The 22,002-nt window shown below is 43.1% G+C and overlaps 1 protein-coding gene across 5 annotated transcripts in view; it reads right to left on the bottom strand.

Annotated features, from left to right (window-relative positions):
• LOC106608986 (protein NDRG2) overlaps window positions 1-22,002 on the bottom strand; it is a 71,042-nt gene that overhangs the window by 37,273 nt on the left and 11,767 nt on the right. The window lies entirely within an intron of this gene.

The following is a 22,002-nucleotide window of genomic DNA, read 5'->3' as shown; positions in this document are numbered from 1 at the left end:
ATCAATCGCTCTGGCATCACTGAAGGCTAACTTCTTAAACCTGGGGTCAAGTGCAGCGGTTTCTGATAGCACGTGATTATATTCCATTCTGTGGAACTTTCTGTCCATTGATGAACATAGTGTGTCCATCAACTCTGTCACATGTCCTGTGGTTACATTTGCTTCTCTCTGGCGGCTGGCTGTGATTCGCAGCAGACCCTTAAACAGGAGTATCATTTTTGAGGCTGCTCACATAGCTGAAAAGAGAGAACAGTAACTTATTAGTTCAGGTTCATGTTTTGTCTACTGATACTACATTCTCATCTACTGCTCATATACATATATAATACTGGATTAAATAATGATGTAGTAATAACTGCTTACTGTACCTCTCTCCACTGATCTCCACAGTGACCTGCTCAAAGGGTTCCAGGACTCTGCACACCTCCTCCACCACCTCCCATTCCTCTTGGGTCAGAGCATCAACAGGTGCATTGACAATGGTCAGGGTAGAGATGATGGCATCCTTTGACTCAAGAAACCGCTTCAACATATAAAATGTTGAATTCCACAGTGCAGTCTTGTTTAGGCCTCAGCTCAGTCATCCTCATCTGGCGTTGTGTAGACTTTAGCTTTTCAGCACCTACTGTGCTCCTGTGGAAGTATTCCACAGCTGCTTTCACTTTGTCCACAGCGGGCTTCATCACCTTCAGAGCATCTCTTACAATCAGGTTGATTGTGTGGGCAAGACATGGATGATGGGTCCATTTTAACATTTTCATAGCTTTGGTTATGTTAGCTGCATTGTCGCTAACACAACAGACCACTTTTCCATCTACTTGCCATTCTCTGGCCACTCTCAACAGTTCCTCTGCCAAGTTCTCTGAGGTGTGTCTGTCGCTGAACTCAAAGCAGTCCAGGAGACAGCTAGACATCGAAAAATCTTCAATGAAGTACCTGTAACTGACATGTAAGAAGTGGTTAACCTTGATGTCCAGCAGTCAGTGGTAAGGCAAACTGCAGTAGCTTTTTGGACTCCACACTGAAAACTGTGTGCTCTCGTACAGTTATGGAATAAGTGATTTTGAAAGGGTTTTCCTTCTTGGAATTGTGTACGTTGGATTTAAACTATTGCTATAATTTCTAAAACCTATGTCCTCCACGATCAAAAATGTCTGCAAATCGGTGGCAATCATTTTAGCCAATGCAATATCAATTTGGCCTTGTTTTTCTACAGACATTGGCATAAACTGGTCCATAGAAGACTGCATTGCTGTGGGTCGCGGAGTAGGCCTACTTGACTGAGTGGATACATCTCCACGTGTGGAGGTGCTGGCTCCACCACTATCACTAGCAGGCCCGCTAGTGTCTCAAAGCTCCGCTACAGCTAGCTTCACAGTTGGGTGCACAGTTCGCATATGCCGGTGTAGGTTGTGCGTAGAACTGGTTTTATATGTGATTTTGTTTTGGCAAATTCTACACTGTGCTCTAACATTGTCTACATTATTAAAATGCATCCAAATACTACTGTGCTTCCGACTCATTTTCCAGTTGTTGTTTTCACAGCTGTCCTTCCTCTCTCTCCTCGGCTGCTAAGTGTGTGACTGTGAGTGAGTTGGCTCAGCCCTCCCTGTAACGGCCGTCAAAGGGAGTAGACCAAGGCGCAGCGGGTTGAGTGCTCATTTTAAGGCTAACCCTAGCCGTGCAAAAACAACTTCCCACAAGGGACATGTGAAAACAGGGCTACCTAAGTATGACTCCCAATCAGCAACAACGATGTACAGCTGTTCCTGATTGAGAGCCATACCAGGCCAACACAAAGAAATACACAACATAGACAGAGCATAGAACTAAAATACATAGAACATAACCAACAACCCCGGAATACTCTAAACAAACACCCCTCTACATAAACACACATCCCAACAAACCCCGAACCACATAAAACAAACACCCCCCTGTCACGTCCTGACCAAACTACAATAACAAATAACCCCCTTTACTGGTCAGGACGTGACACTCCCTCATGCATCTTTGGTTCATTGGTTGACACTGTGTGTCTGATTGACAGGAACAACAGGTGAGGCTGTTAGTCTGAGCAGACAGTCAGAACGAATGTGTGTGCGCTTGAGCGTTTAGGCCTAAATTATTGTATTTATTTTTTGTTCTTTGAATTAGTTAATTCTATTCATTTAAATCTTTTGTATATTCATATCTTAATTTTTTTAAGAGTTTTATAAATAGATTCGGTCATGTCCTGACCATGGTAAGCTGTTATTTTCTATGGTAGAGTAGGTCAGGACGTGACAGGGGGGTTTATTCTATTTCTATGTTGGTTTGTTTGGGATGATCTCCAATTAGAGGCAGCTGGTCCTCGTTGTCTCTAATTGGAGATCATACTTAGGTAGGGGAGTTTCTTCCTGGGTTTTGTGGGTGATTATTTTTGAGTAGTGTTTGTTTCTCCTCTGCGTCACGGTTTGTTGTTTTGTCTATTCAGTTTATTTAGGTATTGCATAGTTTCACAGAGTAAATAAAATGTGGAACGACACACACGGTGCACTTTGGTCCACTTCTTCCTATGACAACCGTGACAGATTCGGGCTCTTCTGATATGCGGGCCGGCTCCTAATGTTCACTTACAAGAGCCGGGTCTTAGAGCCGACTCATTCGCGAATGGCCCATCACTATTACAGATGCAGATATGTTGAGGGGAAAAGCAGCGTGCTATTTGGGGATGTGCCAAAGGATACACACCTTAACTAAAACAGAGAAAGAAAGGCAAAGGATTTCGGGAAGGATGTCAAGGGATACCCGGTTGGAAAGCGAGACTGTAAAGATCGACACCGGACAGGAGAAGCAGGTACGGGGAGTCAAACATTTATTCAGGTACGGACATAGAACACGACAGGAACAGCATCAGCACACGGGAAAACAAGAACATATGACAAACAATCCCAAAGCAGGGAACAGAGCTAGGAAACAGACAGAGCTAGGAAACAGACAGATATAGGGAAATTACACAAGTAATTGAATCCACGTGAGTCCAATGAGCGCTGATGTGCGTGACGGGGAAAGGCAGGTGTGCGTACTGAAGGTGGCTTGAGTGCGTAATGTTGGAGAGTCTGGCGCCCTCGAGTGCCAGAGGAAGGAAGAGCGGGAGCAGGCGTGACAGACAGGGAATGGGGTTTGAAAGAATTTATAGTAGTCAAGAGTGCGAATTACAGTGACATTTGAGGGGTCTCTATTGTGTACATTGCACGAAAAAGGTTTAGGGGCCTAATAATAAATACATTATTTAATGGTAAAAATGCATTTAGTTGCTTTACCCTCTAATAGGCCTACACCACTGCCAGTAGCCTACCCTCTCAGATGAAGCAATTTGACACAAATGAACACATGCATAACAGGTAGCCTATATTCAATATAATTATTTAACCTTTCTTTAACTAGGAAAGTCAGTTAAGAACAAATTCTTATTTAGAATGACGGCCTACGAAAAGGCAAAAGGCCTCCTGCAGGGACGGGGGCCTGGGATTAAAAAAATGAAATAAATACAATATAAATATAGGACAAAACACATCACAACAAGAGAGACAACACAAAACTAAATATAGAGAGCCCTAAGACAACAACATAACAAGTCAGCATTACATGACAACACAGCATGCTAGAAACACAACATAACAACAAATTGGTAGCAGCACAACATGGTAGCAGCACAAAACATGGTACAAACATTATTGGGCACAGACAACAGCTGAAAGGTCAAGAAGGTAGAGACAACAATACATCTCACGAAGCAGCCCCAACTGTCAGTAAGAGTGTCCATGATTGAGTCTTTGAATGAATAGATTGAGATAAAACTGTCCAGTTTGAGTGTTTGTTGCAGCTCATTCCAGTCGCTAGCTGCAGCGAACTGAAAAGAGGAGCGACCCAGGGATGTGTGTGCTTTGGGGACTTTGAACAGAATGTGACTGGCAGAACAAGTATTGTATGTGGAGGATGAGGGCTGCAGTAGATATCTCAGATAGGGGGGAGTGAGGCCTAAAAGGGTTTATAAATAAGCATCAACCAGTGGGTCTTGCGACGGGTATACAGAGATGAACAGTTTACAGAGGAGTATAGAGTGCAATGATGTGTCCTATAAGGAGCATAGGTGGCAAATCTGATGGCCGAATGGTAAAGAACGTCAAGCCGCTCTAGAGCACCCTTACCTGCCGATCTATAAATTATGTTTCCGTAATCTAGCATGGGTAGGATGGTCATCTGAATCAGGGTTAGTTTGGTAGCTTGGGTGAAAGAGGAGCGAGTACGATAGAGGAAACCAAGTCTAGATTTAACTTTAGCCTGCAGCTTTGATATGTGCTGAGAGATGGACAATGCACCGTCTAGCCATACTCCCAAGTACTTGTATGAGGTGACAACCTCAAGCTCTAAACCCTCAGAGGTAGTAAAAACACCTGTGGGAAGAGGGGCATTCTTCTTACCAAACCACATTACCTTTGTTTTGGAGGTGTTCAGAACAAGGTTAAGGGTAGAGAAAGCTTGTTGGACACTAAGAAAGCTTTGTTGTAGAGCATTTAGCACAACATCCGGGGAGGGGCCAGCTGAGTATACGACTGTATCATCTGCATATAAATGGAAGAGAGAGCTTCCTACTGCCTGAGCTATGTTGTTGATGTAAATTGAGAAGCTCGTGGGGCCTAGGATTGAACCTTGGGGTACTCCCTTGGTGACAGGCAATGGGTGGGACAGTAGATTTGCTGACGTTATACACTGCAATCTTTGAGAGCGGTAGTTAGCAAACCAGGCCAAAGACCCCTCAGAGACACCAATACTCCTTAGCCGGCCCACAAGAATGGAATGGTCTAGCGTATCAAAAGCTTTGGCCAAGTCAATAAAAAGAGCAGCACAATATTGCTTAGAAGCAAGGGCAATGGTGACATCATTGAGGACCTTTAAGGTTGCAGTGACACATCCATAACCTGAGCAGAAACCAGATTGCATACCCGAGAGAATACTACAGACATCAAGAAAGCCAGTCAGATGATTATTGACATGTTTTTCCAACACTTTTGATAAACAGGGTAAAATAGAAATAGGCCTATAACAGTTAGGATCAGCTTGATCTCCCCCTTTAAATAAAATAAGAACTGTGGCTGCCTTCCAAGCAATGGGAACCTCCCCAGAAAGGAGAGGTTCAAAAGTTTGGAGATATGCTTGGTGACGATAGGGGCAGCAAACTTAAAGAGGAAAGGGACTAAACTATCTGACCCAGATGTTTTTGGGGGGGTCAAGTTTAAGGAGCTCGTTTAGCACCTCGGACTCAGGGACTGCCTGCAGGGAGAAACTTTGTAGCGGGGCAGGGGAAAAAGAGGGAAAAGCATCGGGGATAGTCGTGTAACAGTGTAGGTTCCGTCCCCCTCTTCGCCCCAACCTGGGCTCGAACCAGGGACCCTTGCACACATCAACAACTGACACCCACCAAAGCATTGTTACCCATCGCGCCACAAAAGCCGTGGCCCTTGCAACGCAAGGGGAAGCCTTAGTTCAAGTCTCAGAGCGAGTGACGTCACTGATTGAAACGCTATTAGCGCGCACCACCGCTAACTAACTAGTCATTTCACATCGATTACACTCACCCCCCCCTTTGACCTCCTCCTTTTCCGCAGCAACCAATGATCCGGGTCAACAGCATCAATGTAACAGTGTAGGTTCCGTCCCTCTCTTCGCCCCAACCCGGGCTCGAACCAGGGACCCTCGCACACATCAAAAACTGACACCCACCGAAGCATCGTTACCCATCGCGCCACAAAAGCCACTGCCCTTGCAACGCAAGGGAAACCCTACTTCAAGTCTCAGAGCGAGTGACGTCACTGATTGAAACGCTATTAGCGCGCACCACCGCCGCTAACTAACTAACTAGCCATTTCACATCAGTTACACTCACCCCCCCTTTGACCTCCTCCTTTTCCGCAGCAACCAATGATCCGGGTCAACAGCATCAATGTAACAGTGTAGGTTCCGTCCCTCTCTTCGCCCCAACCCGGGCTCGAACCAGGGACCCTTGCACACATCAACAACTGACACCCACCGAAGCATCGTTACCCATCGCACCACAAAAGCCACGGCCCTTGCAACGCAAGGGGAACAACCACTTCAGGTCTCAGAGCGAGTGACGTCACTGATTGAAACGCTATTAGCGCACACCACCGCTAACTAACTAGCCATTTCACATTGGTTACACTCGCATTAGAAGGGGTGGGAGATGAGGAAATTTTGGACGGGCAAGGAGGCATGGCTATGTCTAATAGGAATCCTGACTTAATGAAATGGCGATTAAAGAGCTCAGCCATGTGCTTCTTGTCAGTAACAACCACATCATCAACATTAAGGGACATGGGCAGCTGTGCGGAGAAGGGTTTAGTCTCGAGGTCTTTAACCGTTTTCCAGAACTTCTTGGGGTTAGAGCCACAGAGAGAGAACTGCTCCTTAAAGTAATTAACTTTGACCTTCCGGATAGCATGAGTGCACTTATTTCTCATTTGCCTGAACGATAGCTAGTCAGCTTGAGTATGTGTGTGCCGAGCCTTTCGCCAAATGCAATTCTTGAGGTGGAGTAACTCTGCAAGATCACGGTCAAACCAGGGGCTGAAGCTGTTTTTAATTCTCATTTTCTTTATGTTTGTTAACAATACCACTGAAAATATCAAAAAAGAAGGTCCAAGCGTCTTCGACAGAGGGGATCAAGCTGATTCTATACCATTTTACAGAGGCCAGTTGATGAAGGAAGGCTTGCTCAGTTTTTTAGCAAGCGTCTATGACAAATCACGATAGGTCTTTTCACTGAGCAGCCATTACGAACACAGGCTGTAAAACAGTGATCATTAAGGTCATTACAGAAAACACCCAACTGATACCAATCAGGATTATTTGTGAGGATAACATCAAGGAGAATAGCCTTTCCTGGGTGTTTGGAGTCATACCTTATGGGATTGGTGATAATCTGAGAAAGATTTAGGGAGTCCCATTGCTTTAGGACTTGGTCAGGTGGTTTAAGCATGCCCCAGTTTAGGTCACCTAGTAGGACAAATTCAGACTTAGTGTAAGGGGCCAGGAGAGGGCTTAGGGCAGGTAGGGTACAGGCTGGTGCTGATGGAGGACGATAGCACCCAGCAACAGTCAGAAAAGAGCTATTTAAAGTTTAATGCTTAAAACCAGCAAATCAAATTGTTTGGGGACAGACTTGGTGGAGAAAACCGAGCACTGAAGGTGATCCTTGGTAAAGATTGCCACTCCCCCACCTTTGGAAGATCTGTCTTGCCGAAAAGGTTATAACCAGAAAGGTTAACATCAGTATTCAAAACACTCTTTCTTAACCACGTCTCAGTAATGACCAACACATCTGGATTGGAGCTGTGAACCCACACTTTCAATTGATCCATTTTAGGTAATAAGCTTCTAGTGTTAATGTACAGAAAACCCAGGCTTTTACAAGAGCAGAAATCAGTGAAGCAGATATCAGACCACAAGTCAGAATTGGGGCTAGCAACTGTAGATGGAACAGGGTGTACATGCACATTTCCAGATATCATCAACAGTGATACAATCAAGGCACGAGTTGAATCAAAACATGTTTACACCCTAATTCATGAGTTCAATGCTTGGAGTCTTCACAGATCATGTGACATAAAACACTACCTTTCTTTCCTTACATAAATGACATTTATGCCAGAGTTATTTGTAATTATTAAGCATTTAACAATTGAATTAGAACACTGAACTTAAACCCTGTACGATTCCTGGATCTTGGAAAACTCTGAAAATGCACTGTAAGTGTAACTATGCCTACATAAAATGTAATTATGTTCTGTCGTGAAAACAGTTTATGGGCAAACAAATCGAATCCTTCTAACCGAGAGAGTCAACTATAGGCCTACTGTCATTAATGTTGAATGGATTGGATGAGAATTGGTGTCTGGCTGTAGGCTAATTGTCTAGTGCTATTGTCAACCATCATCAGCTGATCCAGGAAAGAAAACAAATGTTGATAGAAAATAATAAAGATAAATAAAATGGTCTACTACTGCTGGCCACGGAACAGAGAACACCAATACCCATGCACACGTGAAAAACAAAGCAATGAGCGCGCTAAACAGTTGACTGACAAGCAAACAATGATAAATCAACGGATAAATCTAATCCATTGGAAAAGGGCTATTTTTATCAAGGGCGCATGGCAAACAAATGGCAAAAATAAGCAAGTAAGAAGGGAAATCTATGCGTTTAAAGGAGGTCCGCTGAGGCCGAAATTCAGCACTACTGAATGGATAGGATGTTGGACAGGGAAGACATTGTGCGGCCATGTTTGTTTCATTTGGAAGCTTTTATTTTCATATTTACCACTGTAAAACCTATTTACCACTGCATTTAAACAAATAGGAGAATGGTTAAATTAGCATTATTTAGAGACCATCCCCCAAAGTTGATTTGTGTTGCATTTAGGGGAGCTAATGTCTCATTCAGGGGAGCTGAGGCCCCCCTGGATCCCCCATAATTCGCAGCCTGATAGTAGGCCTACAGAGGTGGTGGTGGAATCGGAACGGTTTGAGATAATGTATTAACGGTTAGGCTACACAACATTTTTCTTCTTGGAGAGAGAAAACATTGATTTGTGTGATTACCATTGGGTATCCAAAACCCAAGACATCTCTCTCACACACAATTAAGTTAGTGACATACCACATACTCTCAGTTCTGTTTCCAGGACGCACCACAAACTCCAGCCAACAGCAGCATCTGACGAGACATCCTTTCAGTTCTCAAAAAAGTGAATGCAATAAAAACCACAAATTGTTCACTTACTGTTGTAAATTCATGTGGATCGTTTAGTGTTTTTATAATCGCTAGGACCCATTTCTCAATACTTAGGCCACTTTTTCAAAACTCTTCACACAGTTCTCCTAACCAACTTTCAGCTTGGCACAGCAGTTAATTTCACATCCAAAATGCACTAAAACTATCAAAACTGTAATGCTTGTCGTTATAAGAAGTGGACCAAGGCGCAGCATGGTAAGTGTTCACGATACTTTATTCAAGAAACACTCAAACAAGAATAACCAAAAGCAACAAACGAAAGCGAACAGTTCCGTCAGGCACAGACACTTAACAGAAAAGAACCTCCCAACAACACAGGTGGAAAACAGGCTGCCTAAGTATGATTCCCAATCAGAGACTGGGAACCACACTCAGCCCAGAAACAAAGAAATAGAAAACATAGACTTCCCCACCCGAGTCACACCCTGACCTAACCAAACAGAGAATAATAAGGATTTCTACGGTCAGGGCGTGACAGTACCCCCAAAGGTGCGGACTCCGGCCACAAACCTGAACCTATAGGGGAGGGTCCGGGTGGGCATCTCCTCTTGGTGGAGGCTCCGGGGCGGGACGCAGATCCCCCTCCGCTTGGGGCTCCCCCCACTTTCGTGGAACTGGACCGTGGATCGTCGCCGGAGGCTCCAGACCCTGGATCGTCGCCGGAGAACCCGGACCGTAGATCGTCGCTGGAGGCTCCGGACCGGGGGCCGTCGCTGCAGGCTCCGTGCCATGGATCATCGCTACAGGCTCCGCGCTATGGATCGTCACTGGAGGATTCGTGCCATGGATCGTCGCTGGAGGCTCCGGGCCATGGATCAACGCTGTAGGCTTCGGGCCATGGATTATCACTGGAGGCTTTGTGCCATGGATCATCCCTACAGGCTCTGGGCCATGGATCATCACTGGAGGCTTCTTGCCATGGATTATTACTGGAGGCTCTGGGCCATGGATTATCACTGGAGGCTTCGTGCCATGGATCATCACTACAGGCTCTGGGCCATGGATCATCACTGGAGGCTTCGGACCATGGATCATCACTGGAGGCTGGGTGCGTGGAGCAGGCACAACACGTCCTGGTTGGATACCTACTTTAGCTCGGCAAGTGCAGGGAGCTGGCACAGGCCGCACTGGGATGTGCTGGTGAACTGGGGATACCGTGCGTAGAGCTGGCGCAGGATATCCTGGGCCGAAGAGACACAATCACAGTTGTCGAGGGTGCAACAAGTCAGCACCTCAAGAGTAAATGTCAGTTGGCTTTTCATAGCCGATCATTGAGAGTATCTCTACCGCTCCTGCTGTCTCTAGAGAGTTGAAACAGCAGGTCTGGGACAGGTAGCACGTCCGGTGAACAGGTCAGGTTTTCCATAGCCGCAGGCAGAACAGTTGAAACTGGAGCAGCAGATACCGTAGCATTGCTAGTCAACCCTGTCTTCTGCATTTGGCCACAGGTTCTTATCCATATCACATCTTATGTCATCTTGGGCAATACATCTAGGAAATAATCTTTTGGCATGCCTGGTTCATCCCTGGCAATCTTCTTCCTCTGTCAGCCACTTCTCTATCTCTGGCTGGGTCCATGTTTACATTACAGTACAGCATTATTCCTAAGATATCCCCTTTTGTATAGATGGTAATGAAATTGAAAGACTAACACTTGGATAGGTGTTTAGCTACAATGGGAAGCAGCTGTGGTTGGTCTAATTGTTTTGATAGTATTTCCTTTTTTAGATTTGGAATATATTTCAATACGGTATGCCTGTAGAAATGTAGCAAATTGCTGTCTTATTACATTTTGTGTTATGTTAGGTTTTGAACTTAAGTTTAACAGTTTTGAAAAGAGTATGTAAACATGTGTAAATCGGCATGTAGGTATATAGAGTTTTGGTGGTGGTTGTGTCTGAGTGAGAAAAGAATTCATGAAATTTGAAAGATGTAGTCATTGAATGCATTTTGTGCCAAAGCAATGAAAAATGATCCACAGTTTAGCCCACATAGACTGCTGTTGTGCTCACTGTGTGAAGAGTTTTGAAAAAGTTACATAAGTACTGAGAAATGGGTCCTAGCAATTGTAAAAAAAAACCTGTAACTGGTCTTATCAGCCTCAAGCAGCAATGATTTGGTTGAAAGGGATCAATTTGATATCCATAAGTCATGTCCATGCATTAGAATTTGCAGGCAGTTAACATGATCAACCGTGAATTGTAGACCACATGGAAAAGGGAAGCTACAGTATATGCAGCCTACATCTTTCAAACCATTCAACATCCCATTTGTATTTGTATTTATTATGGATCCCCATTAGTGCCTGCCAGGCAGCAGCTACTCTTCCTGGGGTACAGCAACATAAGACAGTTACATACAGTTTAAAATACTACATGACATTACATTTCATAACACCTTACCCAACACATTCAGTGTGTTCCCTCAGGCCACCACATATTTACCATACAACATCCATGTGCACTTGTGTTTAGAGTGCGTGTGTTGTCATGTTTACAGTATGTGTGTCTGTGCCTGTGTGTGTCTCTTCACAGTTGGCGCTTTTCCATAAAGGGTTTTTGTATCTTAAAAAAAAATCTAATTCTACTGCTTGTATCAGTTACCTGATGTGGAATATAGTTCCATGTAGCCATGGCTTTATGTTGTACTGTGCACCTCCCATAGTCTGTTCTTGACTTGGGGATTGTGAAGAGACCTTTGGTGGCATGTCTTGTGGGGTATGCATGGCTGTTCAAGCTGGTGCTAGTAGTTTAAACAGACATCTCGGCGCATTCAGCATGTCAACACTTCTTACAAAAACAAGTAATGATGATGTCAATCTCTCCTCCACTTTGAGGCATGAGAGATTTGCATGCATATTATCAATGTTAGCTCTCTGTGTACATTTAAGGGCCAGCCGTGCTGCCCTGTTCTGAGCCTATTGTGATTTTCTGAGGTCCCTCTTTGTGGCACCTGACCACATGACTGAACAGTAGTCCAGGTGCGACAAAACTAGGGTCTGTAGGACCTGCCTTGTTGATAGTGTTGTTAAAAAGTCAGAGAAGCGCTTTATTATGGACAGACTTCCCCCCTATCTTAGCTACTGTTGTATCAACATGTTTTGGACCATAACAGTGTACAATCCAGGGTTACTCCATCCAGGGTTACTCTAAGTCAACTCAACTTGCTCAATTTCCAAATTTTTTATTACAAGATTTAGCTGTGGCTCATACTTTAGTAAATGGTTTGTCTCAAATACAATGCTTTTAGTTTTGGAATATTTAGGACTAACTTATTCCTTGCCACCCAATCTGAAACTAACTGCAGGTCTTTGTTAAGTGTTGCAGTGACTTCACTCACTGTAGTAGCTGACATGTATAGTGTTGAGTCATCTGCATACATAGTCACACTGGCTTTACTCAAGGCCAGTGACATGTCATTAGTAAAGATTGAAAAAAGTAAGGGGCCTAGACAGCTGCCCTGGGGAATTCCTGATTCTAACTGGATTATGTTGGAGGCGCTTCCATTAAAGAACACCCTCTGTGTTCTGTTATACAGGTAACTCTTTATCCACAATATAGCAGGGGGTGTAAAGCCATAACACATACGTTTTTCCATCAGCAGTCTATGATCAATAATGTCAAAAGCCTCACTAAAATTTAACAAAATAGGTCCCACAATCTTTTTATCATCAATTTCTCGCAGCCAATCATCAGTCGTGTGTAAGTGCTGTGGTTTTTGAATGTCCTTCCCTACAAGCGTGCTGAAAATCTGTTGTCAATTTGTTTATAGTAAAATAGCATGGTCAAACACATTTTTTTCTAAAACTTTACTAAAGGTTGGTTTACTGGCTGATTGGTTGGCTATTTGATCCAGTAAAGGGGGCTTTACTATTCTTGGGTACCAAAATTACTTTTGCTTCCTTCCAGGCCTGAGGTCACATACTTTCTAGTAGGCTTAGATTGAAGATGTGGCAATATCGTCCGCTATTATCCTCAGTAATTTTCCATCCAAGTTGTCAAACCCTGGTAGCTTGTCATTGTTCATAGACAACAATCATTTTTTCACTTCTTCCACACTCAATTTACAGAATTCAAAATTACAATGCTATGTTATACTTCGATACTTGGACGTGTAGTGTCAGCATTTGTTGCTGGCATGTCATGCCTAAGTTTGCTAATCTTGCCAATGAAAAAATAATTAAAGTAGTTGGCAATATCAGTGAGTTTTGTGATAAATGAGCCATCTGATTCAATGAATAATGGAGCTGAGTTTGCCTTTTTACCCAAAATTTCATTTAAGCTTCTTAATATCATTCTTTATTTAATTTATCTTTGTTTCCTAGTGTAGTTTATTCTCGTTTTTAATCAGTATAGTAACATGATTTTTCAATTTGCAGCATGTTTGCCAATCGGTTGTGGAGCCAAACTTATTTGCCATTCCTTTTGCCTCATCAATCCACAGGGATTTAACAGTTTTTACAGTCAACTTCCTAATGGGTGAATACTTATTAGTAACTGGGACAAGTAATTTCATAAATGTGTCAAGTGCAGAGTCTGGTTCCTCCTCATTACACACCACAGATCAACAAATATGACCGACCGGCTCGATTCGGTCTTATGTAGCTAAATTTGCAATCGTGTTTTTTACATTGGATAAAAGTAAAGACTCAGAGCTAGAAAATGGTATATACACTACAGTTGAGGAACAATGGGAAAGTAATTCTGCTTTGAAAGTTGATAAACTTGTAACCTCACTTTTGAGAAAATGGCCCTTGAATGTTTTGGTAAACCTACTGGAGAGCTCTTCTTTGTGTACAACCATTCAGCATCGTTTACACCCTCTTAAACTCCTTGAATTCTACCATTATTGGGTTCAAATACAAATTTTGATTTGTGAACAGCCATCCACTATAACCACAATCCGTAAGGCGCAGATAGCTAAATGAGAGAGCAGCAGTGTGATTCACATCAATGCGCTATGTAGATATCAATAATTAGTGAGATCCGTATCGCCGTAGACATCACCACTGCTGTCATCCTTACCGCCAAGCGTTTATTCAAGTTGGATAATCTTTGGATACTGTCAGTAGTCACACCATTGGAAGACAATAAAGGGCACAAGGCGAGACCCAAATGCAGACACAGGAGGCAGATGGTTAAGCTCCAATATTTATTATACCAAAAGGGGTAGGCAAAAGGCAGATCAGGGACAGGCAAGAGTTCATAAACTAGGTCAGAGTCTAAACAGTACCAGGGGATAGGCAGGTTCGAGGTCAGGACAGGCAGGGGTGCAGTGAACATGTCTGAGTCCAAACAGTACAAGGGGATAGGCAGGCTCGAGGTCAGAACAGGCAGAGAGGTCAGGCAGGCGGATTCGGCGTAAGGACAGGCAAGGGTCAAAACCAGGAGGGTTGGAAAAAACAGACTGGGAAAAAAATAGGAGCTAGGAGAAACGCTGGTTGACTTGGGAAAACAAGACAAACTGGCAAAGAGAGACAGGAAACACAAGGATAAATACACCAGGGACTAAAGGGGAAAACAGGAGACACCTGGAGGTGGGTGGAGACAATCACAAAGACAGGTGAAACAGATCAGGGCGTGACAGACATAGCTTGGACTGTAGCCTACAAAAGCCTATTCCTGCTCTTTTCCCAAGGATTATCAAACACATTTGGTGTGTCATCATAGTGGTCTCTGATTTGTGGTCAGACTCGCTCAGATGGAACAAACTTAAGCCTTTTTTCAATGTTGATTTGAATGTCATTGAGAAAACAAAGCAGTGTGAAAGATTTTTTTTCCGCAAACATCCTTTCTGAATTTAAACGTATCTGTAATCTGATGACAATATTTTTACTGGTAATGTAACTGATCATTTTTTATTTTTTTTATACATTTAATCCGTTGCTCCCCAACCCTGGGAATCCCAGTAGTTGTTGTTGCTAATCTTATTGTTGCTTCTGTTTTTCTGGCAGTGTTTAACAGGTGTAAAGAATTCCCCCAGCACGAATGAGCACGTCCTCATGAGTGCGTGAGTGATTTCCTTTCAGTGTGTTCATGTGACATAAGCTCGCTGATGTCACAGCATGAATCTAAAATGTTATTATAAACTTGGTGGTTTGAGCCCTGAATGCTGATTGGCCGAAACATGTATTTTTACTGCTCTATGTTGGTAACCAGTTTATAATAGCAATAAGGCACCTTGGGGGTTTGTGGTTTAGTGCCAATATACCACGGCTAAGGGCTGTATACATGCACTCTGCGTTGCATCGTGCATCAGAACAGCTCTTAGCCTCTTATATTGGCCATATACCACACCCCCTAAGGGCATAATTGCATAAATAACTGACTGAGTGATGGAGAGAGAAATCGGCCTCAGTGACAATTACTTGAATAGAGCAATGGATGTTTTGTTTATTAATTTTATGACTAAAGTGTCTTATTTGGAATACAAACAAATTATTTCTCTATAGGACTGTCTTTGAGAATTGTCTTTCTATGCCATACTTCAGCTGAACTGCAGTACCGGAAATGCCCTCTGAAGACAGTTGTAGCATCCCGAGTCAGTAGCCTCCCGAGTCAGCTGTTGAACTCAGCTGACCCAACGATATGATCGCAGAGAAACATGCTGATCTAACGACTGATTTCTGATGAAAGTCAGTTCCTCTTAATTGTGGGGCTGCAATGTCTACAACTTCAGGGTAATTTAAACAGGCTAAGCAAGCTTTTTATCTCAGTGAAGGACGTGTTAGCTGACTAGCTAGCTAACTGTGTCAGTAAGCTAGCTAGTTACAACAGTTAGCTACACAGCTGATCAAGTCACTGCACTGCCACTGCGACCAAACTCCTTGCACAGAATTTGTGCAGGAGATTTTTTCTTCTCACAATTGCAAACTATTAAATCACTGCCACAACGTTTATAATAATTTAGCTAGCTAGTTATTCTGCCCATTTCATGGAGTCATACGAGGGCGCAGTGATATAAAAAAATCTTGAGTGATGCCATCTGACTTGAGACAATGTCCTCCTGCAGTACTGATCCACCAGACATAGGTTCAAACTGTATTAAAAATCTTTGAAATACTTTATCTGTGCTTGATCGAGCTTTACCTGGCACAATGATACAAATAGAATAGTCTCAAAAGTGCATCAACACCACACCTCTGGCACTCCAGACAGGGCTTAATCTAACGCTCACAAGTATTTGAAAAATATTGAATACTTTTGAATCCCAGGTCAGTATGCTAGACAGGGCTGTAATCCATATAGTGACGATTGGAGCTGCTGCGTCACTCGATACTGTGATAGAACTACGCCTTGAGCTGTATGGTCCACCACCACATCCCTATTGTAATCAACCATGGGGGTGAGAAGGCAGTCTATCATTCTCCAACAGGCACTTCCACATATCCAGGTCAGGTTTATCAAACAAACTTTGGTTCATATTAATGCATTCTCATGGCCTGTTATATCATCTCAACTCTACATATTCAGATTGTTCCGCCAAGGACACTCTTTTCAGTTTGAGTCTGCTATTCCTTGGGGACTGGTCCTATATCCAATAAACTCAAGTATTACACTATATATACAAAAGTATGGGGACACCCCTTCAAAATATGGAATTTGACTATTTCAGTCACACCTGTTGATGGCAGGTGTATAAAATTGACCATACAGCCATGCAATCTCCATAGACAAACATTGGCAGTAGAATGGCCTTACTGAAGAGCTCAGTAACTTTCAATGTGGCACCGTCATAGGATGCCACCTTTCCAACAAGTCAGTAAGTCAAATTTCTGCCCTGCTAGGGCTGCCCCAGTTAACTGTAAGTGCTGTTATTGTGAAGTGTAAATGTTTAGGAGCAATAACGTCTCATCTGCCAAGTGGTAGGCCACACAAGCTCACAGAATTGTACCACCGAGTGTTGAAACACGTAGTGCGTAAAAATCATCTGTCCATGGTTGAAACACTCACTTGCTGCCTATGGAAGCAACGTAAGCACAATAACTGTTCGTTGGGAGCTTCATGAAATGGGTTTCCATGGCTGACCAGCCATACACAAGCCTAAGATCACCATGCGCAATGCTAAGCATCAGCTGGAGTGGTGTATAGCTCACCGCCATTTGACTCTGGAGCAGAGGAAACACGTTCTCTGGAGTGATGAATCATGCTTCACCATCTGGCAGTCTAATGGCCGAATCTGTGTTTAGCGGATGCCAGGAGAACGCTACCTGTCCAAATGCACAGTGCCAACTGTAAAGTTTGGTGGAGGGGTAATAACGGTCTGGGGCTGTTTTTCATGGTTCGGTTCTGTGCTTCCAACTTTGTGGCAACAGTTTGGGGAAAGCCCTTTCCTGTTTCAGCATGACAATGCTCCCGTGCACAAATTGAGGCCCATACAGAAATGGTTTGTCGAGATCGGTGTGGAAGAACCGATTCGGCCTGCGCTGAGCCCTGACCTCAACCCCATTGGAACACCTTTGGGAAGGATTGGAACGCCGTCTGTAACCCAGGCCTCACTAATGCTATTGTGGCTGAATGGAAGGAAGTCCCTGCAGCAATGTTCCAACATCTAGTGGAAAGCCTTCCCAGAAGAGTGAAGGCTGTTATAGCAGCAAAGGGGGGGACCCATTACATATTAACGGACATTATTTTTTTGAGATGTTCGACGAGCAGGTGTCCACATAATGTTGGTCAAGTAGTGTGTATATATTATTATATGGCACAGTACACTGTCCCATCTCTAGGGACGTCTGTCTAACAAAGAAAAGTCCTGTTTCAGTTCGAGTGTTTGATCTTCTAACCCAAACTCTTACTAGGTCCTACATCACAACAAGATGTTGTTCTTCTGCCAAGCGAATACGCAGTGATCTTAGTCCAGCTGTTCAAAGGTTTCCCTCTATCCCAGTCTCCCTGGGTCCTAAATTCCAGCAAAATATCCTTGTTTTGACCCAACCTCTCTCTTTTTGTGTCTTTGTCTCTCTCTTTCACTCTCATCCTTCACCATTATTTTTTTTAATTAAATGTAATATTTTTTTCTCCAATTTCTATATTTTTTTCCTATAATTTTGTATTCTTTTTGTATATATATTTTTTCCTTCACATGATCAAAGCAAACTCAAAGTCTGATGGTCACAATCACCTTCATCATCTTTGTATGTTTGACCCTGACTGTCCTGGTCCTTTCTTTGCTGTTTTTTTAGCTGGCGATGGGTTAGATCTTCAGAATATTGGCGCTTCTCTTTCCCTTAGATCTTTGCTCCACTCGATCCCTGATCTTGTTGCAGGGTCCTTTTTAGTCAGTTCAGCTGACCCCCAATTTTTCCGATTTGGTCCGCTCTCTTCTGTTGTATTATTTAGCTCTTCAGAACATGGCCTTTCTTTCAGATGGTTTTGGATGTTGTTCTGGATGGGGTGTCTGACCTGATAACTTTGTGGCCGGCGACCCCTTTTGTGATAGCAAATTCATCAGGGATATCAAATTCATCAAGGACCTCATAACTCGAGATAAAAATAGCATACAAGGAGTTTTACTATGACTTCGGCAGTGCCGGACAAACCAAGTCTTGGGCCCTGGAAATAACATTTTTAAAAGGCCTGCCTCTTGGCATCGGAGAGAACATTTTGCAGTTTAAGCTAATTTCCTTCAATTCTACACATTGTCATGGGGCCAAGAGATTTTGTTGTTGCAGCTTTTAAGCTAATATCCTGACATTCTACACGTTATGCCAAGAGGCAGAGAACTTTGCAGTTTAAGCTTAAAGCAAGAGTGCTCAATTGAAACAATAAAGAATCCACTCCGCCTCTGTTTTGATAAAGCTGAGGGATGGGCCTGGAGAAATTTAACCAATCAAATTCCTAGACAGAGCTATGGATGCAAGGACTGACCATCCATGATATCAACTTTATAGTTTGAACCATGATTTGAGGCTATAGTGTTTGTTTACAAACATTGGAGTAAAACAAGCTATTTTGAGTTCTGATGGGGCACAACAGTCGAACTAAGCTCATGAGGCATTTAAGTCATATTCTTCAAGAATCCATGGGTATATCATGGTATACCATACCCCAAAACAGATGTAGCAACTAAAGATTCTAGTTTAAATTGCAGTGCATTTAGTGTTGATTGAAAGTACGTGAACCCTACAGGGCATGTCATTATTTTGATTTAAAAAAAAAAACAAAAAAAAAAAACAATCCTTATCTAAACCCCAATTCGTAATAACTACATTCCAAGTAAATGACAGAAACAAAATATATTTTCATTGTTTATTTAACAAGTGGTTTATTGGACAAACTCAGATTTGAAATGTGAAAAAATGTGAACCCCCTAGGTCAATAGCAGCGATAACTTGGAGTAAACGTCTCCTATAGCCAGTAATCAGTCTCTGACATCTGTTTTGAGGGATTTTTTTCCCGCTCCTCCAGAACTTAGCCAATTGAGTGAGGTTCGAGGGTTGTCTGGCATGAACTGCCTGCTTCAGGTCCTGCAACAGCCTCTAAATTGGTTTTAGGTCAGGACTTTGACTTGTCCAATCCAAAACAAGTCTTCTTTCTCCTGAGCCATTCTTTGGTTGATTTGCTTGAATGCTTTGTGTCGTTGTCTTGTTGCAAGACCATTTTCGGCCCAGCTTTAGCTCCTTGACTGATGGCATGATGTTCTGTTCAAGAATCTCCTGGTATACCTCAGAATTCCCTTGACTATGTGGAGTCGTCCAGGTCCTGAGGAGGAAAAGCAGCACCATATCTTTACATTCCCACCACCATGCTTGACTGTTGGGATAAGGTTATTTTGGTGGTAGGCAGAGTTGGGTTTTTGCCAAACATAGCGGTGTTGATTGTGACAATAAGGATTGTGACCAATTTTGGACTCATCGGTCCAGAGAATGGACTTCCAGAAACCTTCAGGTTTGTCCCGATGGTCTCTAGCAAAGTTAAGACGGGCATATTAGATATTTTTTGACAGCAGGGGCTTCCTCCTAGCAACCCTCCCATGAATGTCATTTCAATTCAGTGTTATTGTTAAAGCATGCACAGTTACCTGAGATGCAGCAAGGGTGGTCTGCAAATCTCTAGATGTTATGTTTAGGTTGGCTTTTACCTGATTTATTATTGTTCTTGTGGCTCTTGGCGATATTTTGGAAGGGCGTCCACTTCTAAGCTGAGTTGCTATCATGTTAAATACTCTCCATTTTTGTAAATGATTTGCCTCACGGTGGACTGATGGAGCTCAAATCTTTTTGAGATTATTTTATAGCCTTCCCCAGACTGATGAGCTCTCACTACGCTAGTCCTGATGTCCTCTGAGCTCTCCTTTCCTGGTGTGCTTTGCATTCACCTGGATGGGTAACGCCAAACTCACCAGGTTTCTTATCTCTTTATCAGAGTCCCGCCCAAACTCTTACCTAACAATCTCTACTTTGATTGGTTCATTTGGTACCCAATTATTTACCCACCTGATTCTACTTACTTTCTTGATTTAACCAAAGCAACTCTGGGTTCACTTATTTTTGCACCTGCACAAATTCCTTTTTAATTGTGTTCTTCTACACGTATGCTTTCCTTACACCAACGTATGATATTGGTAAATATAAACCTGTTATATCAGATCAAAAAGATGGAATATTATGGTTAAAACCAAAAAAATTCTGTAATTGTACAAGGGGTTCACATACTTTCAAGCAGCACTGTATGTTAAATAAATATGAAGAAAAATTGCGGACCACAAGAAGATAATGCAAGAAGTATTAAGTTAAAACATGGATCATTGGTGGAACACTGAATACCAATATCCCTGTGAGCCTCCCAGGCCCATGTTTCTCAGGGTTAAGAACATCAATTGTTGATTAGTAATATTACATGGTATTCTATTGTATAACACCCTCAATGTATTCCAAGGATCCCTCAGGGAACATGTTTTAAATCTTTGATTAACTATAAATTATAATGTCGGATGTCCTAGCCGTGTCTGAATCCTGGCTTAGGAAGACCACCAAAAACTCTGAAATCTCCATCCCTAACTACAACATTTTCAGACAAGACAGAACAGCTAAAGGGGGTGGTGCTGCAATCTACTGCAGAGATAGCGTGCAGAGTTCTGTCCTACTATCCAGGTCTGTACCCAAACAATTTGAACTTCTACTTTTAAAAATCAACCTCTCTAAAAACAAGTCTCTCACCATTGCCGCCTGCTATAGACCACCCTCTGCTCCCAGCTGTGCTCTGGACACCATATGTGAACTGATTGCCCCCCATCTATCTTCAGAGCTCCTGCTGCTAGGTGACCTAAATTGGGACATGCTTAACACCCCAGCCATCCTATAATCTAAGCTTGATGCCTTCAATCTCACAAATGATCAATGAACCTACCAGGTACCACCCCAAAGCCGTAAACACGGGCACCCTCATAGATATCATCCTAACCAACTTGCCCTGTAAATACACCTCTGCTGTTTTCAACCAAGATCTCAGTGATCACTGCCTCATTGCCTGCATCCGTAATGGGTCAGCGGTCAAACAACCTCTACTCATCACTGTCAAATGCTCCCTGAAACACTTCAGCGAGCAGGTCTTTCTAATCGACCTGGCCCGGGTATCCTGGAAGGATATTGACCTCATCCCTTCAGTAGAGGATGCCTGGTTATTTTTTTTAAATGCCTTCCTCACCATTTTAAATACGCATGCCCCATTCAAGAAATGTAGAACCAGGAACAGATATAGCCCTTGGTTCTCTCCAGACCTGACTGCCCTTAACCAACACAAAAACATCCTATGGTGTTCTGCATTAGCATCGAACAGCCCCCGTGATATGCAACTTTTCGGGGAAGTTAGAAACCAATATACACAGGCAGTTAGAAAAGCCAAGGCTAGCTTTTTCAAGCAGAAATCTTCTTCCTGCAACACAAAGTCATAAAAGGTCTGGGACACTGTAAAGTCCTTGGCAAATAAGAGCACCTCCTCCCAGCTGCTCACTGCACTGAGGATAGGAAACTCTGTCACCACCGATAAATCCACTATAATTGAGAATTTCAATAAGCATTTTTCTACGGCTGGCCATGCTTTCCACCTGGCTACCCCTACTCCGGTCAACAGCACTGCACCCACCACAGCAACTCGCCCAAGCCTTCCCCATTTCTCCTTCTCCCAAATCCAGTCAGCTGATGTTCTG

The sequence above is a fragment of the Salmo salar genome, chromosome 07, assembly GCF_965601325.2.
Source record: "Salmo salar chromosome 07, fSalSal1, whole genome shotgun sequence".
Classification (NCBI taxonomy): Eukaryota; Metazoa; Chordata; class Actinopteri; order Salmoniformes; family Salmonidae; genus Salmo; species Salmo salar.
This window is presented reverse-complemented; position numbering and strand designations above follow the sequence as displayed.